Source organism: Mirounga leonina, unplaced genomic scaffold (assembly GCF_011800145.1).
Source record: "Mirounga leonina isolate KUSES-001 unplaced genomic scaffold, KU_Mleo_1.0 Mir_104, whole genome shotgun sequence".
NCBI lineage: Eukaryota > Metazoa > Chordata > Mammalia > Carnivora > Phocidae > Mirounga > Mirounga leonina.
Window position 1 is genome coordinate 4,395,793 of NW_023270231.1, and position 24,180 is coordinate 4,419,972.

Consider the following 24,180-nt stretch of genomic DNA (forward strand, 5'->3'; position numbering starts at 1 on the left):
AATACTGCAGCGGAGACCATAACTCACGATTCTGTACATAGTTTTTGTCTCTGCATCTCATACTTCCTTTTTCAAAACTGGATGGTGGCTGGCCCTGTGGTGGAGTCCATCTGGCCACAGACTCTTCAATAAACAGAAGGACTTGTCTCGAAGGCTCACATTTGGGGCACCAAGAGGAAGAGGAAGCTGAAAAGGAAATCGGCAGGTAAAAAGGAAAATGACAGATGGCTGAAGTTTTCTGTATGAGAAGAGAAATTTATTTCTCCCCAGACTGCTAGGGAAGGGAGGAGGGGGCAGGATATCACTGTGGGTGTGGGTGTGGACTATGGACATGGATCCCATATTATGTTGTTAAGCAAAGCTGTTTATAATCTTTGAGGCTGTTTTAGGAATGGGATCCATGTCAGAATGCTAAAGGCAAATAAACATTTTAATGTTTTTTTTAAACAGCAAATTCTGGGAACTATAGAGAGGAACTTAATTTTAACCACACTCAACCAAAATTCTAGGAGAGGCTATTGACTAGAGGAACTTTGGAGCCTGAGCAAAGAATGTGGTGAATTATAAGAGCAAACATGGGTTCACTAAGAAGGAAGCAGACAAGACTAACTTATTTCCTTAAAAAAAAAAAAAAAAATGATATGACCACTTTAAGAGCCCATGGGACACAAATCAAGTTGATCTGAATTTTAGTCAGGTTTTGTCAGGATTTCCTTTTGGAAAACTTGGTGGACTACATACCAAATATTAATTCTGATACATTTTAAACTTGTTGAATAATTAGTGGTTTTGAATTAGTGACCATGAATTTGAATTCCATCGTACTTTGGGCTTTGGACAAGCCACGACACCTACATCAGTTGTGAAGCCCAGTATGTGAAGTCACTTAGTACACTTCAGTACTATTCAAGTGAAAATTATCCTGGTCAACCTAGAGGAGGGTCTCTGTTGGCATGCCACTTGATTCTACCATTGATTTGGTTCCATTGAACATGTTAGCAAGTATTTCCCTAAGTATGTGCTTATGAAATTTTCAGATGCAGAAAACTTGAGGGGACTATTGATATGACATTATAAAGAATTGATTTATCAAAAATCATTCATAAGAATTTTAAATAAGACGGGGCACCTGGGTGGCTCAGTCATTAAGCTTCTGCCTTCGGCTCAGGTCATGATCCCAGGGTCCTGGGATCGAGCCCCACATTGGGCTCCCTGCCCAGCAGGAAGCCTGCTTCTCCCTCTCCCACTCCCCCTGCTTGTGTTCCATCTCTCACTGTGTCTCTCTCTGTCAAATAATAATAATAAAAATAATAATTTTAAATAAGAAAATAAATGAGAAAATGAAAAGAAATGCATGTCTGGGAGGAAGGTGGAAGAAATGAGAGTCCCCATACTTTCCCTCCATGCGGAGTGAGGGAAGACAGGTGTTGTGGGGCTTTCAAGTCATCCAGCCGTCCTTAGGTGGCCCAAGATGCCTTAAAGCAGAAATCTCCACAGGCACATTCAGCTGAAGAGCAGCAGCCTGATTTGGGGAAAAGAGATGTTTGGGGAGAAAGCCACATTGTGGGGAAAAAAAAGCTGTAAAGAAGGAAAGAGTGTAGGAAGTTGGAAAGAAGAACAGATTTTGGAAAGAAGAACAGATTTTAGCAGGTGTCCTGAGTCAGACACTTCGAAAAGGAAGAGATTAACTGCACAGAACTTCCCTCCCCCCACCCGAGAGAGAGAGAGAGAGAGATAGCACGCGCAAGTGAGAGAGTGAGAGCATGTTGTGGGGGGATGGACAGAGGGAGAGGGAGAGAGAGAATCTTGAGCAGGCTCCATGTTCATTGTGGAGCCCAAGGCAGGGCTCGATCTCACAATCCTTTCTTTCTTTTCTTTTTAAGGTTTTATTTATTTATTTGAGAAAAAGAGAGAGAGAGAACAAGCACAAGTGGGTGGAGGGGCAGAAGGAGAAGCAGACACCCCGATGAGCAGGGAACCCAATGCAGGGCTCAGTACCAGGACCCTGGGATCATGACCTGAGCCGAAAGCAGATGCTTAACCAACTGAGCCACCCAGGTGCCCCAACTGAAGAGAACTTTTGAAAAGCATTTTAAATGCTACTCCCTTTAAAGAAGAAACTCACAGTTAAGAACTTTATATTATTTCTCAAGATTTTTGGAGTTAAACAGTTGTATTTTTGAATGCACACAGAACAGACTGGGCCATGTAGGGTCTCAGTTATAGCTGGTTTAAATTATTACTGCAGGTAGCAAAACTAACTTTCACCATGATGTAAAAATGGAAGAACCTCAGGATTTCATCCTGTCCTCTTGTTTTCTCATCTTATCTCTTTTTCTTGGATAGTCTCCTTAATTTCCATGGGCTTAGCTACCAAGAAACATACCAATGACTATTAGCTTTATTGCTATATCCCAAACCTATCCTCTGGGTTCCAGCTTGGAATTCTGATAGCTAGATAGTTGGAATTCACAAACACTTCAACCTCCACTCATGCCATAAGGAAAACAATGATTCTTCATGCACCTGTAGGGGAAGCCTGTAGAAAAAGAAGCACTCAGTTTTCTTAACTGCAAAATGGGAAGCCTCAGTAATGAGATCTCTAAGGCTCTTTTCAACTATAACATCTTAGGAAAAAATGGGATAGCCTTGTTCTTCATTGTTCTAAAAAGACCAGGGTAAAGGTTACCAGGAGGAAGATTTAGATGTCAGATTAAAGTGTAGAACTTTTCCAGTAGGACTGCCTCTGTAGATAGTGAGGTAATTAATTCAGACCAACTATGGGAATATTGTGGGATGGATTTCTGCCTACAAAGATTATATAGGTGACTCTTGATGTCCTTTTTAACTCTGAAAATTATATATATACACATATATATGTAATATAGAGTTTATATGTATATAAATTATGTATATATTCATACACATATATGTTTTATACATATTATTTAAGTTATATATAATTTAAGCATTTCTTCACACTGTTATAATTATGAAAACTTCTCATATGAACTCATCCCACCTATATGGTAAATTTTATAAATTCCTATTTATCTTGTTACTTTTTCTTCCCTTTCTGCAATTAAAAATTATATTTACTATAGGGGCGCCTGGGTGGCCCAGTAGGTTAAACATCTGACTTTTGGTTTCCGCTCAGGTCGTGATCTCAGGGTTGTGAGATCACTCTGCGCTCAGTGTGGAGTCTGCTTGACATTTTCTCTCCCTCTCCCTCTGCCCCTTTAACTTGTGCCTTCCCTCTCTCTTTCTAAAATAAATGAATAAATCTTTTTAAAAAATTATATTTGCTATATATTCCACCAACTTAGACCTCTTAGGTTACTTCATTTCTGAATATTTTTATAATTGTACACAATAAAGCAGTTCTTTTTATTAACTATATCCCCTCTATATCCCCTCTAAAAAGTTACTAATGGGGTTGATAATGCAGTTCCTACTGTAGCCAACTTTGGTACTGTGAAAAGTAAGGACATGATGCTAACCAGTCCAAGCCTGTCCCAACTAACCTTGGTCACAGGGTCTCATTAATCACTATATTTTCCATAGCAACAAAATTGCACATTCAATAAAAAGCAATTGCTCTTAGCAAGAGTGAAACCCCAAGAGATGGAGCAGGAGAGCATTATTTTTTATAATAGCTAGAAGACCTAAGTTTTATTAGAAGAAAACACAGTAGGAAAGCATAGTATAAAAAATGATGCCTTCCTTAAGAGAGGGCTCCAGAGGGTAACTGGGGCATGTTGGCTCTGGGAGAGATTGGACTTGCTATATCTTTCAAGGTAAAGGAAAACAGCAATGTTCAGAACTCTGATGATTGGTCCAGTTTGTCACAGGGCAGTGTTTTACCCTAAAGTGCAATGGAAAGTAATAATCATAATAAATGTAATTGATAGCATTTATTAAGTGCCTACTGGATGCCACAGTGTATTAAGCATCATGCATACTTTATTTTATTTATTTTTTATTTTTTTTATTCTTATGTTAATCCCCATACATTACATCATTAGTTTTTGATGTAGTGTTCCATGATTCATTGTTTGTGCATAACACCCAGTGCTCCATGCAGAATGTGCCCTCCTCAATACCCACCACCAGGCTAACCCATCCTCTCACCCCCCTCCCCTCCAGAACCCTGTTTGTTTTTCAGAGTCCATCGTCTCTCATGGTTCGTCTACCCCTCCGATTTCCCCCGCTTCATTCTTCCCCTCCCGCTACCTTCTTCTTCTTCTTTTTTTTTTTTCTTAACATATATTGCATTATTTGTTTCAGAGGTACAGATCTGAGATTCAACAGTCTTGCACAATTCACCTCGCTTACCAGAGCACATACCCTCCCCAGTGTCTATCACCCAGTCACCCCATCCCTCCCACCCCACCCCCCACTCCAGCAACCCTGTTTGTTTCCTGCAATTAAGAATTCCTCATATCAGTGAGATCATATGATACATGTCTTTCTCTGTTTGACTTATTTCACTCAACATAATACCCTCCAGTTCCATCCACGTCGTTGCAAATGGCAAGATCTCATTCCTTTTGATGGCTGCATAATATTCCATTGTATATATATACCACTTCTTCTTTATCCATTCATCTGTCGATGGACATCTTGGCTCTTTCCACAGTTTGGCTATTGTGGACATTGCTGCTATAAACATCGGGGTGCACATACCCCTTCGGATCCCTACTTTTGTATCTTTGGGGTAAATACCCAGTAGTGCAATTGCTGGATCATATGGTAGCTCTATTTTCAACTTTTTGAGGAACCTCCATACAGTTTTCCAGAGTGGCTGCACCAGCTTGCATTCCCACCAACAGTGTAGGAGGGTTCCCCTTTCTCCGCATCCCTGCCAACATCTGTCGTTTCCTGACTTGTTAATTTTAGCCATTCTCACTGGTGTGAGGTGGTATCTCATTGAGGTTTTGATTTGGATTTCCCTGATGCCGAGCGATGTTGAGCACTTTTTCATGTGTCTGTTGACCATTTGGATGTCTTCTTTGGAAAAATGTCTGTTCATGTCTTCTGCCCATTTCTTGATTGGATTCTTTGTTCTTTGGGTGTTGAGTACTTTATTTTATTTAATCTTCATAATAATGGTCTCATGTAAGTCCTACTGTTATCACCATTTTTAAGTTGAGTGAACCAAAGCTTCATGATTTGTCCACTATCATAGCTGGTGAATCTCTTACTCCAAGGCCCACCTTTTCAGACAGTTGGCTGTATTGTCTTCCAAGTCCTGCACTTCAGTTGATCTCCAACAATGGAGTGGTCATTGGTCACTGGGAGAAAATCATTATTAAAGATCATTATCTCTCCTTGAAATTCATCTGGAGATTTTAAGGCTTCAACTTAACACTCAAAAGCTCATGAAAAAGACTGAAGAGTGTCCTCAGTGGGCTAGGAACAGTGAAGTTGTAAAATATGGCCCCTAGCCTAAGACTAAAGTCTTATTTAGGCTTATCCACATACGCGACCTGATTAGAAATTAGTTTTTATGGTTCACATTCTAAGAATTCAGAAGTAATGGAGCTCAAATTGAACTCAATTAGGGAACTTATTGTAGAATGTCCTACACACACCTGTATTGGAATATAGCCTTCATATACATTGGATGGATAGACATTGGGCAGATGCGCTGATGGATGCCTCTTAGATGATGGAGGGAAAGTTTATATTTCAGGGTGACCCTAAAGTTTGGGCAGGTGTGGAAACAGGGGCAAGGCTTCAGCTTGATTTGCCCACATCTTATTTGGCACAGAGATATAAATCTCAGTTTGGCTACTTCAGTAATACTTTTCTGTTGAAAGAATAAAATAAGGTAATGTTCTTCCTCAGGTCTTCTCATGGCTGACTCCTCACCACACAATTCTCAGATCCCCTGTCAGCTCCTCAGGAAAAGCTACCTGATCTCCACACGTGAATTGTTCACCCTGGTTCATGCCACTCTCCACTCCATTGCCCATTGCATGTTCTTCAGATATTTCTCACTCTCTGTACCAAACATATTTATATATTTATTTATGTGTTTATTGGCCCGTCTCACTGAATAGAATGCAAGCTGTTAGGGGTCGGAGAGTTTGTTTTTCCATCCAGGGGAACATGCCCAGTGCTTAGAACACTGGCTGCCACAGGGTAGATGCCCAGTAAATGCTGGTCTGATGCACACCTGAATGGATGAAAAATGGTAACCACCAGGATGTTTGTTAAAAATACAAATGACCTGGCCCCAACCTTAGAGACTCTGATTCAGAGGATCATTTAGGGGGATTCAGGAAATGAGAATTTTGCAAAGTTCTTCATGTGATTCTGACATGCAACTGGATTTCAAAATGATTATGTTACAAAAATCATCTTTGCCCTCAAGCAACTTGCAATCTTCAAGGCAGACAATATCACTGCTTAGGGAGGGAAAGACAAATACCTCCACCAATTTGACCACCACAGTCCCAAGCTCGAACTCCTTTGGCTTTCCCAAATGACAAGGGGGAAGAAAAAAAGAAAGAAAGAAAGAAATGCTTTAAAGATTTTTTTTTTTTTTATTTGAGACAGAGAGAGAGAGAGAACACAAGAGGGGGTAGGGTGAGAGGGAGAAGCAGACTCCCTGCCTAGTAGGGAGTCCAATGCGGGACTCAATCCCAGGACTCCGGGATCATGACCTGAGCCGAAGGCAGTCGCTTAACCAACTGAGCCACCCAGGCACCCAAGAAATGCTTTAAAGAAAAGAAGACATACAGGAAATGAGAAGAAAGAAGCAAAGACTGGGTAGGATGAGTAGATACACAATAAGACATCCCTCGCAGCACTCTGTTAGAACAATGGTAAAGAAATAAGAAGGAAGGTGCAGAAGAAACAGATGTAGCTGCCAGAAGTTAAATACACATCTGTTAAGAAGGCTCTTCTCATATGCAGGGTCAGAAAAATATGTACAAATGTAGCACCTCACTGATTGACAGAAAAACCTCAGCTCTGGCACTGGGAATCTTGTTTTCTTGACAGCACTTTGTTTTAAAGCTGGAGGCAGAGAAATGTCTTATGCATGTCCTTAAACTGGAAGGCCTTTTGTTCAGGATACTTATACCATTTGCAGATAATGATGTGCATAGCAGTTTCAGCTGTCTGCATATGCATTTTTATGTTTTTTTATGACAGCTCTGCGTACTGAACTAAAAGGCCATTTAGAACTGTCAGGCACTGACAAGCATTACCCTTTACATTTACAATTCTGTTAGCGTGCATTGTCAGGTGGGCTCACCAGACTGCAGAAATGTGATTTCCTTTGAAACCTATGTATGACTTTAATTTAATACAGCAGCCTCAAAAAAGAAAAAAAAGAAAGAAAGAAAAAAAGACAGAGTGTGAGCCCAAGAGAGCTTCATTAAGTATTCCTTTTCCATTAATCTCCGACTTTTTTGCTTTTACAAGACCCTTCCTTTCTTCCTCATCTTCTTTCTCCTGCTTCCTCTTCCTTCTCTCTCTCCATTATTTCCTCTTTTCTTCCTTTTCCTCTGTGGAATCCTTCATGTCATGCAGAAGGGCAGGCAGCCTAGGGAAATGACTTTACCTGTCTGAGCCAAGCCAGACCATCTCTTACTTTCCATATGGCCTGAGGTTAATTTTCAGTCAGACCGATTTTTAAAAGATGTTTTTGGCTCAATGTAGGGCTGGGCGACTAGTCAGGACCTGGATAGTGGGAGCATGGAAAGAATCCACCTAATCCAACTAATGACTTATCACTCCCCATCTTCCCACCACCTGTCTTTGGGAGTCCCTTTCCCTCCTCCCAGACATTTATTTCAACAGTATGGAGAGCCCTTCCCCAAAAGACACTGGCATGTGCACTCTGAGAGTCTTGGACGCAATGTGAAACTGTGGTTTTGCCCTGAAGGATTTTACAGTCCTCCCTGGTGGCGGACTGTGTGTGCCCAAAACAGAAGTTTCTACTCAGATGGGGCTGAAGTGAAATGCCCACATGTATGTGCTGACCTGGACCAGATTTACTGCAGAGTGATGAAGCCTGAGCTTCAGAGAGTTCCTCTCACTTGCCTGACCCATATGCATTCTGGGGGTGGTTGGGAGCTGATGAGAGTTCTAGATACAGATCTGAAGCTGAGTTGCAAACAGGTAGCTTTGTTATATGAACGCTGCTGATAAATTGCTTAAAGAACTCCCAAGAAAAAAGGGGCCTGAAATTTCCGGTCTCCTTTTTGAAATCTAATTTTGTAATCTGATTTGTATTCATAATTTTGTATTCTCTATCTTATAAAGAGTTCCCCATATTGTGTAAACCTCAGATCCCATGACCCTAGACCTGCCCCCAGTTCTGATAGTAGGTCCTGTAAGGAGTTCAGAAATCATGGACCAATGTGGTTTTGGCAGTCAAGGTTAGATTTTCTTTAGAAAGCTTGTCTTCACCCAGCCCTTAATAAAACCTGGGATCTGGCTAGTAGAGAGAAGAGATAGACCATCATCAGCTAATAGAGTTTCAGGAAAATATTGGTGCACAGATAAGATTTTGAGAACTAATGTTTTTGTCAGTGGACAACTATATATTTTTTTACTTTGTAAAATCGAGATATATGCGAAATGTAACATGCACTAATCTTAAGTGTATGACTTGATGAATTTTACTGTGCCTAAATCCACGAAACCACACCCCGCTCAAGAGGTAAAACATTTTCAGCTCCTCAAAAATGTCCTGGCTTCTGAATATAAAAACCATAGTTCTCTGCATCAAATTTTTTAGAAAGGCAGGGTTGGATATCCTGGGAGTGCTAAATTTAGTATCAGGAGATCACCTTTTATGTCGACCTACTAGTGGTATGGCTGTTCAAAAAAAAGAATCCAACCCTCAGGGTAGGGAGATACCTCCCCTCCTTTCTTCACCCACAACAAATAAGTGGGAACATTCTGGCACCCTGATGGCAATGTCCAGCTTTATGTGTGGGTGGCAGAAAGTGTTATCCATTATCTAGATGATGACGTGCCATTTCACTGATACCTGCAGATCCCCTCATTCGGTCCCTACGACTTTGGGCCAAGCACTGCCTTATATGTGAGGTTCTTTGAGACATGATATTTGCCTCCTTCAGTCTGTGGGGGGTGTCACATCAAGTTCCAACACCTTTCTGTCAATTTACTAATCAGTACCTTTCTTCTCTGGCAGAAGAGGTGGGACGAGACCCACAGGCAGGCTCCTGACAAAGGGTGGATGAGAGCAAGAGGGAAGCTGAGCGAGGCAAGGGACGGTGAGTACAGACTTCACGTTTGCCATACAGGGAGCCTGCCTGTGAGGCTGGCTGGTTGAAGCTCCCTTCTGGAGGAAAAAGGGTAAAAAAGAAAACAAAATCCATATAGTACACTCCCTCTCAGCCCCTCCTCTCTTGTCTCCTCGGTGTCACTAACCTCAAATGCCCTGCGGGAACCAATTACAGTATTCTAATGAGTACAGTTTCCAATAACTGCATTTGGCGGGCATGTCACCTCCTCGTCCGCATGCTGACCGCCACCGCCTCATCTCAGATCACCTTTCCCGGCGAGGAAGCTGCTGGCCTGGTGCTTGCTAGCGGGCTGGACACCTCCCTGCGGAGTCACCAGAGTCAGGGGGCCATCAGACCAGCTGTGTGAGTGCTCAGAGTTTGCAGAAAGCAAAGGACTGGGGGCCTTGCGGGCAAGGGAATAAACCAGTCAGGTTTGTGGCTCTAGACAGACATGGTTCACCTGCTTGAAATAGTCTTTGGGGACCAAAATGAAAAGCCACCTTTTAAAAAAAAAAAAAGCTCCCATGACCTGGGTATGATTACAGAGTAGGGATAAAGTGTAATGGTGAAGGCGTGGACATCAGAGTTAGAAAGACTTACCTGAGACTAATGTCCCCATTGCTTACTAGCTGCATGACTTCCAGGAGGTTCCTTAATTTTTTAAATGAACCTCAGTTTCACCATCTACGAGATGGGAATAATAATAGTCCCTACTTCGTAGGGTGGGTGTAAATGTTTAAAGAATAGTGTATGCAAAGCTCTTAGCTTACTGACTAAAATAGAGCTGTTGTTATTCTAATATAGCTTGGTCTAATAAAGATGGAAATAGATACAAAAAACACGAATTCTTGTCACTTGCTGGCAAAGCCCTGCCCCCTCCCCCTGTCTCTGTCCTTGTCTCTGCCCTGGTCTGATCCCCGTAATGTACTCAGCACTGTGGGGACACCTCTATTCTAGGTAGCTGTTACAAAGCATGTGATAAATCTCCATCGACCTGGTAAACCTCCCATATTTCAACTGAGAAAGGGACATTTGTACTCATGACATACATGTGTATGTACGTACACAGGTATGAACATGCATAAAAAGGCACTGACCATGATTCTCCCAGGCGAGAGTGGGCATAATGTGAGTGGAGCAGGAAGGGAGATAATTTCACATTTTACTCTGACTACTCCTGGGTTTACCCAAATCTTTTAAAATTAGATATATTCAGGTGTTTCTTGTGTAATAAAAATAGAAGTGCTAAAGATGTATTTGAATGGCCAAAAGTTACATGTCATGCTGTTGCTGTTGTTTGGGGTCCTAGTGGTTCCCCATACCCTGCAGGGCCTCCCCATTGTGCAAAGGGCCTCACCCAGCTACTGCAAAGCAGAACAGCCCCCCTTCACCACTCTACCATGTGTTACAATTTCCCTCTTGACTATTCACAGGAGACTCTGCCACTTAAGCCTCTGACCCTTTTCCCATTGATTGTAAGGATTTGGGAATTATATAATCTTTTAAAGCATTTTCCAAAAAGTAAGAGAGAAAGAAAGAGGGAGAGAGATTGTCTCTGAATTGTTTATAAAGAAAATCCAGGTTTACAAACAGATAATTTGGAAAGTGACTATTGCCTTTATATGGGCTGTTGAGAACGTATTGAAACATTGCAATTATTTGTCTCCCTTGTCCACCGGACATGTCTGCTTCCTTCTAATAAAGCCATAGAAAGGAGAGCCAGAGACAATAATGACCATTGCTGGCAATTAAATATCAATACCAAATGCAGATAAGCCTTCTCCAGTGTCAAGTCCAGGCGGTCAGCACCAGCAGTGGGTCTGTAGAAATCTGAAGGGAACTCCCCCAGCACCATGCTTTTTTGCAGTTTGCAATTATACATACAAGTAAGTAGAGGAATCAACATCTATCTTAGGGAGTTCATGTTCTGTCTGGCCCCCTAAGTACGTGAAAGACCACAAGCCTCTTAAGGCACTTGTCCTCTGCAGGGAAGAGAATACTGAATCTGCAGAGCCATGGTGTGTGAAATAAGGGGGGTGCTAGGGGTGAGAAGTTGAACTAAGAAAGGTAAGGAGAAGGTGATAGGCTTTTTTGGTGCCTGAGCCTGCTAAGGGTCAAGCAGAAGTCCGCCTGTCCCTTCCCCCCTGCCCCCCCCCACCCCCCAGTGGCCTGACTTTCCTGACCTAGCAACTTCATACAGGCTGTTCCCTAGGCCTCGAACACTCTTCCCCCAATTCATTCCCTCACTGACTCTTGCTCTCCCTTCAGGTTTCAGCTCCTAAGCCTCCTGCTCAAGAATGTCATCCTTGACCTACCTGAACCCACACCCATTATAAATTCCTCCCTTGTCCTTTCTCATAAAACCGTTATGTCCCTTCAGGGCTCTTATCACTCACGATTTGTAACCACACATTAATTTGTTTGTTGAATTTATATAATGTCTGTCTCCCCAGGATTATTATGCCTTTTGAGTGTGGGCCTCTTGTTTTATCTCCCTGTTCTTAGCTTAGCACAGGGTCTGGAGTATAGTAGGTACTCAATAAACATTTGTTGGATGAAATGATAAATTAAGTAATTGAATCAGGCAGTTGCCATAGGTATCCTATAACAAATACTTATGCCTATAAGCCTTTACTTCCTCTGCTCCATCTCCCTGAAATTTCCCTTCTGTATTTATGCAAATCCTCTTCAACTTCAAGACCCAATAACAACAACAGGGATAATGATGATATTAAATTACTTCTGGACCTTGCACTGGGAATCACATCAACATGTAATCTGTCTTCATAACTCTATTCTTATTGTCAAATATCAAAGGGCAGACACTCAAAGATCCTCCAGGAATGTGAGATTCAGCCATCGACATCTCAGGGCTCCAGGTCTGCTGGAGAATTTAAACAGTGAGGACAGTGGCCTGGTTCTTTGTGATTTGCACGTGGTGTCTCTTTAATGTGTCTGTATTTTAAGCTGAAGGGCAGTGGCTGCGACTTCCTTGCTTTTGTAATTCTCTCCAGCACTCTGGGACTCCTGGTCTCTGCTGAGGACGGAAGAGCAGAGAGAGATTCGTTATTGCTTTTCTGATGCTTTCGGTTACTCGGTCCTTGGGGGGTTATAGGTAGGGAAGAAGCCTGGAATATGCGGTAGCCCTAGCCTGTTAAGATAGAAGGTGTGTGACTGGGTATGATTTGAGGCAGTGAAGGTTACTCTTTCTGCCCCCAGGACACCACACCCCCGTCTCAATCTTCACCACAAGCTCCCAAAGCGCAGGGTGGAAAGGTGACGGTATCCTCAGAGGTCTGTCCGCTGTCAACAAGCAGCTCCAGCCAGGAGCTCAGCCTCTACACTGACAAACCTGGTTCCTCATCTCCAAAATGGACATAAGAATAATTCATGTCCCACACGGGTTTGCAAGGATTCCATGAAATAATGTGTGTGTGTGAAACCTTCACACAGTGCCTGGTACAACATCGCCTTTTCAATAGGCACTGGTTATTATTTGTATCATTTATTTATGGAATGCCTAAAGTCAAACATCAGTCTGAATTCAAACCTAGATCTTTCTGATTCCTCATTGTGTTCTTTTCTCATCAGCCCTGATCAATTTCAGGACTGTTTGCCGGCACTGTGAGCAGAGAGGGGGGGAAAAGGGAAGATTAATTAAGAAAGAGTTGTAAAAAATATTCACTGAATATCGAATGGATGTAATATTAACATACATAATTACTTCTCAACTTCAGAAGCTATAATATCAGAGATAAAAATCATGTCAGCTTCAATCTTTTTCTCATTGTAGATTCAGACCATTACATTAATGACTAACTTTCTGAGCTGTATAATTTTCTCTTGGAAAGATACCTTTTTTTTGGCGCTAAACACAGAAGCTCCTTCCCAGGCACACCCTGGACTTGAGGGAGGAAAGGGACTCTCTGCGGAGGCCACTCCCCTCCCCTCCTACTGCCCCATTGTAGCGGGTGTGTTCCCTTTGTGAGGGAACAAAGGCAATTAATCACACAGGCAGCCAAGGTTTGCCTTTGGCTGGCTGTGGAATTGGCTCCCAGGACTTCACTGGGGGGCTGGGAGCCCCGGTGAGTGACTCCATGGAGTGCATGTGGTTCAAGACTGCTCCAGTAATTGCCAGCCTCTGGGCTTTGTCTTGTTCCTAGAGAAGAGGTCCTCAAGTATCTGGATACCAGGCCTTTGTTCATTTTAAACAGAGGCCCTCACTCCCGCCTCTCCTCCCCTGGCCCTCTGGCCGGAACCTTCCATCGGAGTGACAAAGAACAGAGTCCTGGGAACCATGGTGTAACCCTCTCCTTGGAACTAAGTCAGTGCCTCTTCCTGCGAGGAAAGACAGGAGAGATGTCCTGGGGATTTTTGCCATATAGGATGCAAGCAGAGCATCCTCCTAGGTTCTACCCCTTTTTCAGGATCTCAGGGTAGAATTGGGACAAGGAGGAGGACCCCATTTCTCAGACGTGATGTTCTGGAGCCTGCACAATGTCAAAATTGCTGCTAAATGGGACCAGAAGTTAAATGTTCTCTCTTTTTTTTTTTTTTTAAGATTTTATTTATTTATTTGACACAGAGAGTGAGAGAGAGAGAGAGCATAAGCAGGGGGAGTGGCAGGCAGGCAGAGGGAGAGGCAGGCTCTGTGCTGAGCAAGGAGCCCGATGTGGGACTCCATCCCAGGACCCCGGGATCATGACCTGAGCCGAAGGCAGACGCTTAACGACTGAGCCACCCAGGCACCCTAAATCTTCTCTTTTTACAGCCCTCTGAAACAATGCACAGAATGGGAGGAAAAGAAAGGTAGTTTGGCATTTTTTTCCCTCTTTTTCTTTGCTTTTGGTGCCCATCTTTCCTTCAAAGCCTTCTCCCTTTCGTTAAATGTCCAGTTTTGTCACCCTAGCTGCTCAGAGCACCCCCTTCCTGAAGTAGCATCTTTTCTCTGGCCCTCTCTCCTCTCCCTATTCCTATGTCGGGTACAAGCTTCTTATCTGCCCTCTGGTTCTTTCCTTCTGTTAGCTCTGACTCAGCAAAGTAGTTCTGGAAACATAATTCTCTACTTGTTTATCTGTTTATCTGTTGCCCCATCACACGAAGGTGCCAATAAGTTTAAGATGGGCTGACTTGTCATTGAGGCTACATAAAATGAAGTCCACAAAAGATTGGCAGTCTTTGGGGGCGCAGCTGAAACAGGTTTCTAGAGCAGTCTTAGTGATTCCACCTGGGAGAGGTATGCCCTGAATCCTGAGGAGTTCTGCACAGAGAAAATAAAGAGTGCTTTTTTTCCCCTCAAATCAAGTCTATCCTTGACTTGGAGCAAGTGTTAAAATGAAGATCCATGTACTGTATGACCAAATATTTAAATTATAACCCCAGCTAACTATTGAATAAAATCCTTTCCCCTCCCAATTTGACACATAGATCTTCATAACATCTTATGTTTTAGTTTAGAATTCTTGGACTCCTTAGAATTAGCATCAGACCATGGAAAAGCAAGACTTGACCCTTGGTGCCTAGTCTCCCATTCCCCTCTCTTGTCTTCACACACCCAGTGTTGTTCCATACTGTGAGGGGCCCCATGTCCACTATAGATACCCTGGTCTGAGTCCATTGCCCCAACAACTGCCCCAGCTCAGGCCTTGTGATGCATATGTCTGCACATTTTTCCCACAAGAGAACAGGCTAAAACAAGCCTATTCCGGTACTGAAGGCGGGTTCAGAGTCACTTGGACAGATAATTCCAAGGTCCTAGGTACCCAGAGTATGGTCTAGAAGGAGACATGGCATAGCTTCAGATAGGCACATTCCCGTGGCCCTGTGGACAAGACCCAAGGGGCACCTTCTGAAGCTCAGAGCTCAAGGCAGGATTCTGCTTCCCCAAATCTTAGGTTGACACTAACCTAAAGGGCAGATATTCCCTGTTCTGTGCATGTACTTGGAATGGAGCTGCTTCTCATATGGGCAACTCCAGGTAGGATGCTCTAAGTTGTTTAATTTCAGAAATGGTTTCTTTTATAATGGCTAATGAGGCAAATGAGTTCACACTAAGATAGGCGATCCCTCCTGAATAGCATTGACCAACACATGGTAAGAATTTAATAAATACATTATGTGTGAATAAATGAGTGGCCTACTGAAATTTTATAAAGGGTTTCATATATGAAAGGAGTGACCAACGGTAGAAATTTCAGGCACTAATAGCAGATGAAAAAAACTTCACTTGACTTGGAAACCTTAAGAAGAACCTGCTTATTAGAGGTGACCCCTCTATAATAGCTGAAAATAGAACCTATTTCTGCCGATAAAGCATTCATGACTGCACCCAGAGACCAGAAAGTATATGCGTGATGCTACTTTCTGGTTAAGTATTGTTAACGCAGGATTTCTGCACCTATCATCACTATTGACATTCGAGGTAGGATCATTCTTTGTTGGGAGGGCAGTCCTGTGCATCATAGGATGTTTAGCAGCCTCCTGAACTCTTACCCACTAGATGCCAGTAACATTGCCTCTCACTTGTAACAACCAAAAGTGTCTTCAGACTTTGACACCTGTTCTCTGGAGGGGCAAAACAACCCCCAGTTAAGATCCACTTTTCTTAAAGGAACTGATTCTAGATAGATCGGCATCATCTGCACCCAGGCAGAGCGAACACGAAGCAGAACTCACAGCACCCAGATTTATTGTCAGAGGAAAACAAGAGTCAGGGAAAGCCAAAATAATGTTACAGCTTGCTTTGTTTCATCAGTCTTTAAGATCATACAGCAAATGGAGATTTTAAGTTGAAAAATGAGAATGGAGAGTAATAATGCTTATATCTCTTAGAGCAAGAGCTTTAGTAATTTTTATTCTTTGTTTTTTTAGTGCTAGGGACTGAGCCAGAGGGGATGTGTTAAAATCCCAAGCCTAGAATGAGATAAACATAGGACAGGAAGGCATATGCCAAAAGCAAGTCTGCTCTAGCCTCATGTAAGCTCTTTTGGGAGGTTCAGGAAAGGGTTCTGTGGTCAGAGAGAGCTCCCCATTTCCATGGTCCATTCTCCAGGCCTTTTTCTTACTGCTGATCCTCCTGTCTCTTGCTACTTCCTATGTCAAAACAGAAAGTTGTGACTCAGTGACTTAGTGGTATGTGCATGTGTGCCCGTCATGATTTGCTGAAAGCAGAACATCATGAAGTTTCAGGTTGCATGGCTATTCATGTGATTTTGGGTCCCAGAAACCCTCGGGATACAATTAGGCATATTACTTGTGTTATAAGGACAAAAATTATTTATGCATGAGACACAATGTTGCCTTTTCCCCACTTTTTCTGGGCAGGAAAGGATTATTTATTGCCAAGTTAGCTTCCAGAACCTTTTTCTGTTGTTGAGAAGCTAGTTAGTAAAATGAAAGAAGGAACTAATTTAAACTATATCATAAAGAGCAAGAGTGGGTAGGGGATAGAAGAGCTACATTGCCTGTGATGTGTATCTTTAAGAATGCTTGGAAAAGGAAAGGAGGGAGAGAAGGATTTGGGGAGACAGTTGTCATACATGTGTGCTATTAATGGTCGAAAATATTTTTAATTTAAAAAATATTTTTAATTTAGGTTTTTATTTTGATTTTTCTTAATTTAAGTTTTTAATTTTAGAAGTGTTTGCAGATGTTTCATCACATATTCAGACTCTTTGGAGTAAATAGTGGAAGTTCTTTAAATTAAAGCTTAGCTACAAAATTGAGTTTTTAAAAAAAATTTGAATAACACAATGCCAAGTCTGAGCAATGTGGGCTCAGGGCTAATTCATGGGCTCAACTTGGAAGTGATTGATTGTAGTAACTTCCCTGTCAGACTAATCTTCACACCTACTGTGAGGCCATTATTTTATGTCTAGTTCATCTCTTAATTTAGTTCTTTGGACAAGAGGGCTAAGGAAAGATTTGTCAGCTAAATATGTAATCCACCATATCATTCATTATATACAAATTCATTAAATTGACTATATGTGATAGGACTGTGTGAGATTTGGTGACACAAAGAAGAGGGAGACAGAGCCCCTACTCTCAAAGAGCTTACGGTCTTGTCTAGAAATAATTTGTTATAAATACATATAACAACCCACATATAAGCTAAATGTGTATTGTCAAATAAGCCTGGTATTTTCATAACAACCGAATTTACTCCAAAATTGTATGTAGCCTTCTGTAGAATCATGCAGATTCGTAGAATTTTCCAACTGAATTAGACTGGTGTATATAATGTGAATAAATTTGTTAGAACTACTCAAGTCCTCACAATTTTTGGACATCTCTAAAATAACAGGATTCAGAAAGATGTTTATTACATGTTTATTACATTTTGTACTTTCCTTGCTAAATCTGATATGGCTCCAGCAAAGAAGAACACATCTTTCTAAGGTAATGACTCAGACTCAGAATCAACACTACTTCAGGAGCTGGACAGGCCGATGAGAAAATACCTCACCCTGATGCATGCCCTCCGTTGTGTTTCAGCCTGATGCCACATCAAACTCCAAGGCTTTTACTGATCCTTAAACTAACCATGAGAAGGAGCCTTCTGTCTATTTTCTCCTCTGGGTCTAGAGACATGTTATATTCCTCGAGCAGCCTCTCTGATTTTTCATCTAAAGCCCTTCCCTTGCCTTGGATATTGACTAACATTTTCCACTGCTCAGAAACTTTGTTTATACAGCTGATCAAGTTAACAGTTCATCTCCTCTGCTCTGTAAGCACTCCAATACTACCATCATCATAACTAGGATTGGTTATTTTACTTGGCAGAATTATTTCAGTAACACAAGATAACCAAATTGGATTGGTGATTGATCAGTTTGTTCAGCACTCATTCCAGTAAATAAAAACCAACCAGGCTCCAAATGGTTGAATTGCTATTGCAGTAGAAACATAATGTGAATCAAAGCTTGGAGACCTCAGGGAATTTCATAAAATCCAACCCTGCAACCAGGTGATTGCCCTGTAATATATACTGTATACCCAAGACCTATGCATTTCAGTCTTTCCTGGTGGCAGTCGCTAGTTTTCTGCGGTAGTGGAAGAGAAATACCACCATTTGTGCAAGTTGCCTTTGAAGACTAGACTCAGAGAGGAGTCCAGAGGCCTAAATTCCACTGCTCCCAATGGTTAATAGCTGCTCATTTTTCTGTTTCCATTTCCGCGTAAAATCCTGATTAAGAGAAGAGTTTGGAGGGCCATCATAACCTTTGCACCGATAAACACAGAAGATTGACTGCTGAGTCAATAAATAAGTTTGTTTTTAAATATCTTTTGTTTGAGGGGGAAAAAGTGATTAAAAGAAAACTTGATAGGAGCCTCAAAATTCATTATAAAAGATATAATGGAGAATTTATCAATAACCTTCAAAATGTATTTTTCAAAAAAAAAAAAAAAATCCCAATTTCTAGAGAGGGCTTTGCCATTGACCTGCTATGTGAAACTGAAAATATCTTGTTTTGTACTTCTGTTTCCAATAGAATAAAAGTCATAATTACGATTCTGTCTACATCACCTGACTTATCGTGAAAACCAAATAGAACGTCATATATGGAAGCACTTTCTGAAGTCTAAAAAAGGTGTTTAAAAGCATTGAGACTGCTAACAAGGTTCCCAAATAGCTGATGAGATGAGAGCCATGCGTAGGCCTTCAGGGGTTTGCTTTAGGAAACGGACATTAAGCAATATTGAACAACATAGTAAGATAGTTAATCCTTTCTCAATTCTCAGTCACTTTTTCTGATTCCTACAAGAAGCAACTCTTAGGTGCTAGCATGTCTCGGTGCTTCTTTAGCACTTGCTAATCTCCCTTAAAGAGAGAGCTCAGGCATGGAGCTTTGAACAGGCAAAGGTATTTAGCTAGATTTTAATAGCATGGTTTAGTTTTCCTTGCTTGTGTGTTTTTGTGGCAAGTGGTAATGTTTTTCCATTAGTAGCAGTAATATAAAGTTTTATTTCTATGCAACTTTATCTAAGTGGGGAAAAAGCATTTTAAAGAAAAATATTAAGTAAATAATAGTCAAGTGATAGATGAATTTGACAAAAGTTGTAAAAGTGAGATGAACATGTTCGAAATTTGGGAATGTATGCACTAGTAAATTTGATGCATAAGCCAAGACCTAATGCGTTTGTCTTTGAGACAGTTAACACTTTTTATGTTGCTGTGGCTCATCCCTCAGCATCCTTGAACAATCCTTACAAAAAAACACTGGGGAAAAAAGGAAGGAAATTGGAACTTTCAGCTGCCATTTTAACTTCCACTGATAAGCCCTTCCACTGAGAGAATCCAGGCACTGCAAACCTGCTTACATCCTATGAACTTTCCAACATTAAAAATTGGCCGTGTTGACTAGTGCTAAAGAGACAGCCCCCTCCCCAAGAATCCAGTTTGTCTCATTAACCTTGGAGAGGGAGCCAGGCACACAGTGATTGACCTGGCACATTCGGACACACATATGCAGTATATCAACCTCATTCAGAACGGGCTTCAGCACTTTGATGAAATACATCTTGCTCTGTCCTCCAGAGACCAAATGAATCCACAAACAAATGCAATTTTGAAGAAGATGTGGGTAAACTAATTCCCTGTTTCAGAGTGTTTTCTCACCGTTTTCCTCTCTCTCTCTCTGTCTCTGTCTTTCTCTGTCTTTCTCTCTCTTGGTTAGGAAGGGCGTAGAAAAATCTTCAGACAGTTGTGTCAGAACAAGAAGGGTATTCTCTGCCATGGAAAATTTGTTGGTGGGTTTTAAAGATGCTATTTCTAAAAATTTATGGATGAGCTCAATTTAGGAAAAGTGGGGAAAGCACATGATGACATTCAGTCAGCTTTGGGAGCCTATTTTTTTCCATATAATGTTGTGATGAATAAAATCCCAAAGTAATGATTTCCACTTGTTAATAAATAATTCTTGCTTGAAGTGAGGAAGTCTTGAAGGAAGAGAAATAATAATAAAAACATCACTAGGATCATCTTCATTCCTTTCAAATATGTTCAACTCCAACCTTAGAAAAGTAACTGAACCCCTATCCCAAAATCTAATGTCACTTCTCCTGTGAGTTTTTTTAATTGATATATCTTTATTCCTCCAATCTTTTAGCCTGTGTTTATATAATTATTGTCACGGTGATAGATATGTGATACTTTCATAACATATTATTGCACTTTAAGGAAAACACACCCTTCTGTACTATTCTTCCTGCCTGCCTGGGTGTAGAGCTCCTCTTTAGAGCAGATGTTCTTGGCTGTTACGAAAGGGCTTTAGAATGCTGGATTCAGATGAAGTTTGGAGGCGAGCACCAATTATGTCATATGGTGTCAGTGCCCAAGTTACAACACTAATATAACCAGCTTTTTTATTATTTTTAATTTTTTTTGGTTTTAATTATCCCCATGTATACTTCAGGGCTCTCATTATGGAAAGCCAGGATTAGAATTGCTGTTATGTTTTTTGCCTCAACGGGACAGAGAGTTTTTTTCATAGTCTGATTTTAGGAGTATTGGGAATGTCTTAAAATGAACAAAACCAACACAAAACCAAAAACCTCTCTTACTGCCTGGTCACTGATGAGTAAAAGTACATTTTTTTAAATGTCTGGCATACCATAGATTTCCAATAAATTTGCATTGAATGGATTAATTGGATAAATAAGCTAACAGCACTTTCTGTCTTTTATTCAGTTCAATTATAGCCTTTCCAACTTCTCCCATTCTGATTTTGGAATGTTCATACTGATGTCACCTGAAAAAAAAAAGAAAGAAAGAGTGGCTCATTCACAGGAGAGCTATTTAATCTTTTCACATCTAGGCCAATGCTCTTCCCACATTATTATTATCATGAATTTACATTACATAGACATAATGGAAATAAATTTGTTGAGGTTTGTTTTTGTTGTTGTTGTTGTTGTTGTTGTTGTTTTTGCTATTTGTTTGACTATAATGGGTCAGCCAGCTATGGCCGCACATGCCAGATCCAGCCTGTTCTGTGTTTTTGTAAATAAAGTTTTATTGGAACACAGCCATACCCATTAGTTTATGTATCATCTAAGATAGCTTTGTCTCCACAATGACAACCAGATAGTCTGCCAAGCCTAAAATAATTACTTTCTGACATACTACAGTAAAAAATTGCCAACCCTTAGACTGGAGTAAAGGGAATTTTAGAAGTAGAGAGGAGTCTGAACAGTATTATATTCCTCAAATTCAACTGAAAGTGCTTTTTTTAAAAAAAATATTTTATTTATTTATTTGACAGAGACACAGCAAGAGAGGGAACATAAGCAGGGGGCATGGGAGAGGGAGAAGCAGGCTCCTCGCAGAGCAGGGAGCCTGTAACAGGGCTCGATCCCAGGACCCTGGGATCAGGACCTGAGCCAAAGGCAGGCGCTCAATGACTGAGTCACCCAGGCGCCCTGGAAGTGCTTGTTAATTCAAAGGTTGGCTTCCTCTGGGCTCAAAGATATATGGGCTTGCCTTTTTTTTTTTTTTTTAAGATTTACTTATTTTTTTAGAGAGAGATAACGTGTGAGAGAGTGGGAGGAGAGGTAGGGGAATAGGAGAGAGAGAGAAAATCTCAAGCAGACTCCCCACTGAGCGTGGAGCCTGATACAGGGCATGATTCCATCACCCATGAGATCATGACCTGAGCTGAAATCACAAGTTGGACACTTAACTGCAACTCTCTGGGCTTGCCTTTATAAAATTCTTGATATAGCATGGAAGGCAATACATAAGTTCATTAATATTAAGTTTTTACTCTCATTTTTAATAGTAATGAAAGTAATGATAATTGTAACAAATGCTGCCCTTTTTGATAGAGTAAGAGGATTGGTGAGGTAAAATTTGCATTTGTACAAATCAGCTGCAATTTTTTGTATCAAGATTAGACCAGATGTATGAATGTCACAAAGGAAGTCAACATGTATATTCCTTTCCCCAAGTGGTTCAGTTTCAAATAACAGTATCGATGATTCTCAGAGAGATTCAGAAATCCTCTTGTTTCCTGGAGATCAGTACTACTACACCTGTTTAAGTGCTAAGGTATTTCCTGATAGGAGTTGCAAACTTTGGAACCCTAAACATATGAATGCCTCTGTCAGAGACCTGGGGGCTTATTTGGGGCATGCAGGGAGGGGTGGGGGAGGGATCTTCTGTTCAGAAAACAAGTCAAATGACAAAGGGGGTGCATTTGGTTTTCTTTACTACTTCCCAGTCCAAGCTCCTTGGACTATTTGTCTCTATTCACCACTCACCCTGTGCGAAGGCTCTGGGCCAGTGAGCTGGTATCCACAAGGCATCATTTCGAACCTTGCTAGATGCAAGAGGGATCCCTGGGCACAGCATTGGAGAGAAAAGAAAGGAGTTCTTTCTCAAAGTAGCCAGCCACCTCACTTGAGAAAAGAGAGTAATAATTAATTACTACTTTATTTGTGTCTATTATATGCTATGCTCTGAGCTAATTAAATCTGCCCCATAACTAATGGCAGCTAATTGAGTCCTACCCACAATCCATTATATGGTTATCCACATTTAAAGATGAGGAAACTGAGGCTCAGAGAGGTTAAGTAATTAGCTCAAGGTCACACAGCCGGTTAGTGGCAGAGCAAGGATTAGGTTGCAGAGATCTTGTTCTTTAAAATGCTAAGTGAGGGACTTTTTTGCAGAGGATTGGGTTTCACGAGTGGGTGATGTCATTCCACCCCTGACCTGGAGTTGTTCAATATAAAAACCACTTCTTCAAGGAAGTTATACTAGACGACCTCAAGCAGAAAGAATTTTTGCTGTATTAATACAGTCTAGGAACATTCTCCCCCATCCGTTTGATCTGGCTTTTCCCGGAAACCTGGGTCGCTCTTTGGTATATGGAGATCCTTTCCCACTAAGAGTCCTAACATGAGAAGCACCAACTGGATTGCCCTGCTTTTGACTATACAAGCATCAGATCAGATGAGGATGTTCAGCAATTCCCAGCTTTTTAGGGGACAGAGCAACAACCAGAGTGTCTGGCTCAAATGCAAGACTTCTCAAGCTTCTCAAAAAACCCCTCCCTAAAAACCTATGGGTCTTCTCCTTGGGCCAGCCTGTAGGGAATGCTGGTAGAGCATCGACATGGCGAAAAAGGGAATTAGAATAAGAAATAGTATAGGATAGAGGGGAAACGGAGACACACACCACATGTTATTAGATGGAGCCGGGGGCTCGCTGGGAGCACTGGCCTAGGAGCGTGTGTTCAAAAAGCCTGGGCGGTGCTCCCCATCACAGTGTCTCAGAGAAGCTGTGGGCTGTGGCTCATTCCTTAAACTCCATGTTTGATTGCCAGTTCTCTTGCCTAGGGCCTGGGTCTCAAGAAAGCTGCCATTTCAGAGGAACAGCTAGAATCTCTTTGGGCCCCTGGAAGAAATGATAAGGCAAATTGGGGAGAAGGGTCCTGGGAAAGGCCTCTGTTCACCAGGTTGGACAATTTTTTTTTTTTTTTTCCAGAGGGAAGAAATAGATACAGTCTCTCCCAGCAAATAATCATGATTCTTACTAGTCATGATCAGCTGGCATTTCAAGACCACCCGTGCCAGGCAGAGCGCTCTGTGCCTTCCATGTATTATTGCATTAAATCTTCCTGGGGACCCTAAAAGGCAAATGTTATTATATGCTCATTTTGGAAAGAATTATTGAGCTCCCAGACTGCCCTGGACAACCCAGGAGTCACCAGCCCCATGGGACTTTTGAGCACCTGAGATATCCTGTCAATGTAAGGTACACACAGATTTCAAAGACTTAGTACAAAAAGAAAAAAGAAAAAAAAAAGCAAAATATCATATTGATAATTTTTAATTACTTATTGAAATGATATTTTAAATGGGTCAAAAAAATTTTTAAATTTACTTTTTTTTTTACTTTTTC

General features: G+C 41.3%; 1 long non-coding RNA gene across 3 annotated transcripts in view; it reads left to right on the top strand.

The window, feature by feature from the left end:
• LOC118016084 overlaps positions 1 to 24,180 on the top strand; it is a 168,450-nt gene that overhangs the window by 124,046 nt on the left and 20,224 nt on the right. For 2 of the 3 annotated variants that reach the window (XR_004680755.1, XR_004680753.1), the window contains exon 2: positions 9,179 to 9,260. This is a non-coding gene — a long non-coding RNA (uncharacterized LOC118016084). Of the gene's footprint in view, positions 1 to 2,082; positions 2,127 to 9,178; positions 9,261 to 24,180 lie in introns of those variants that run through there. The other variant, XR_004680754.1, reaches the window with a different exon arrangement.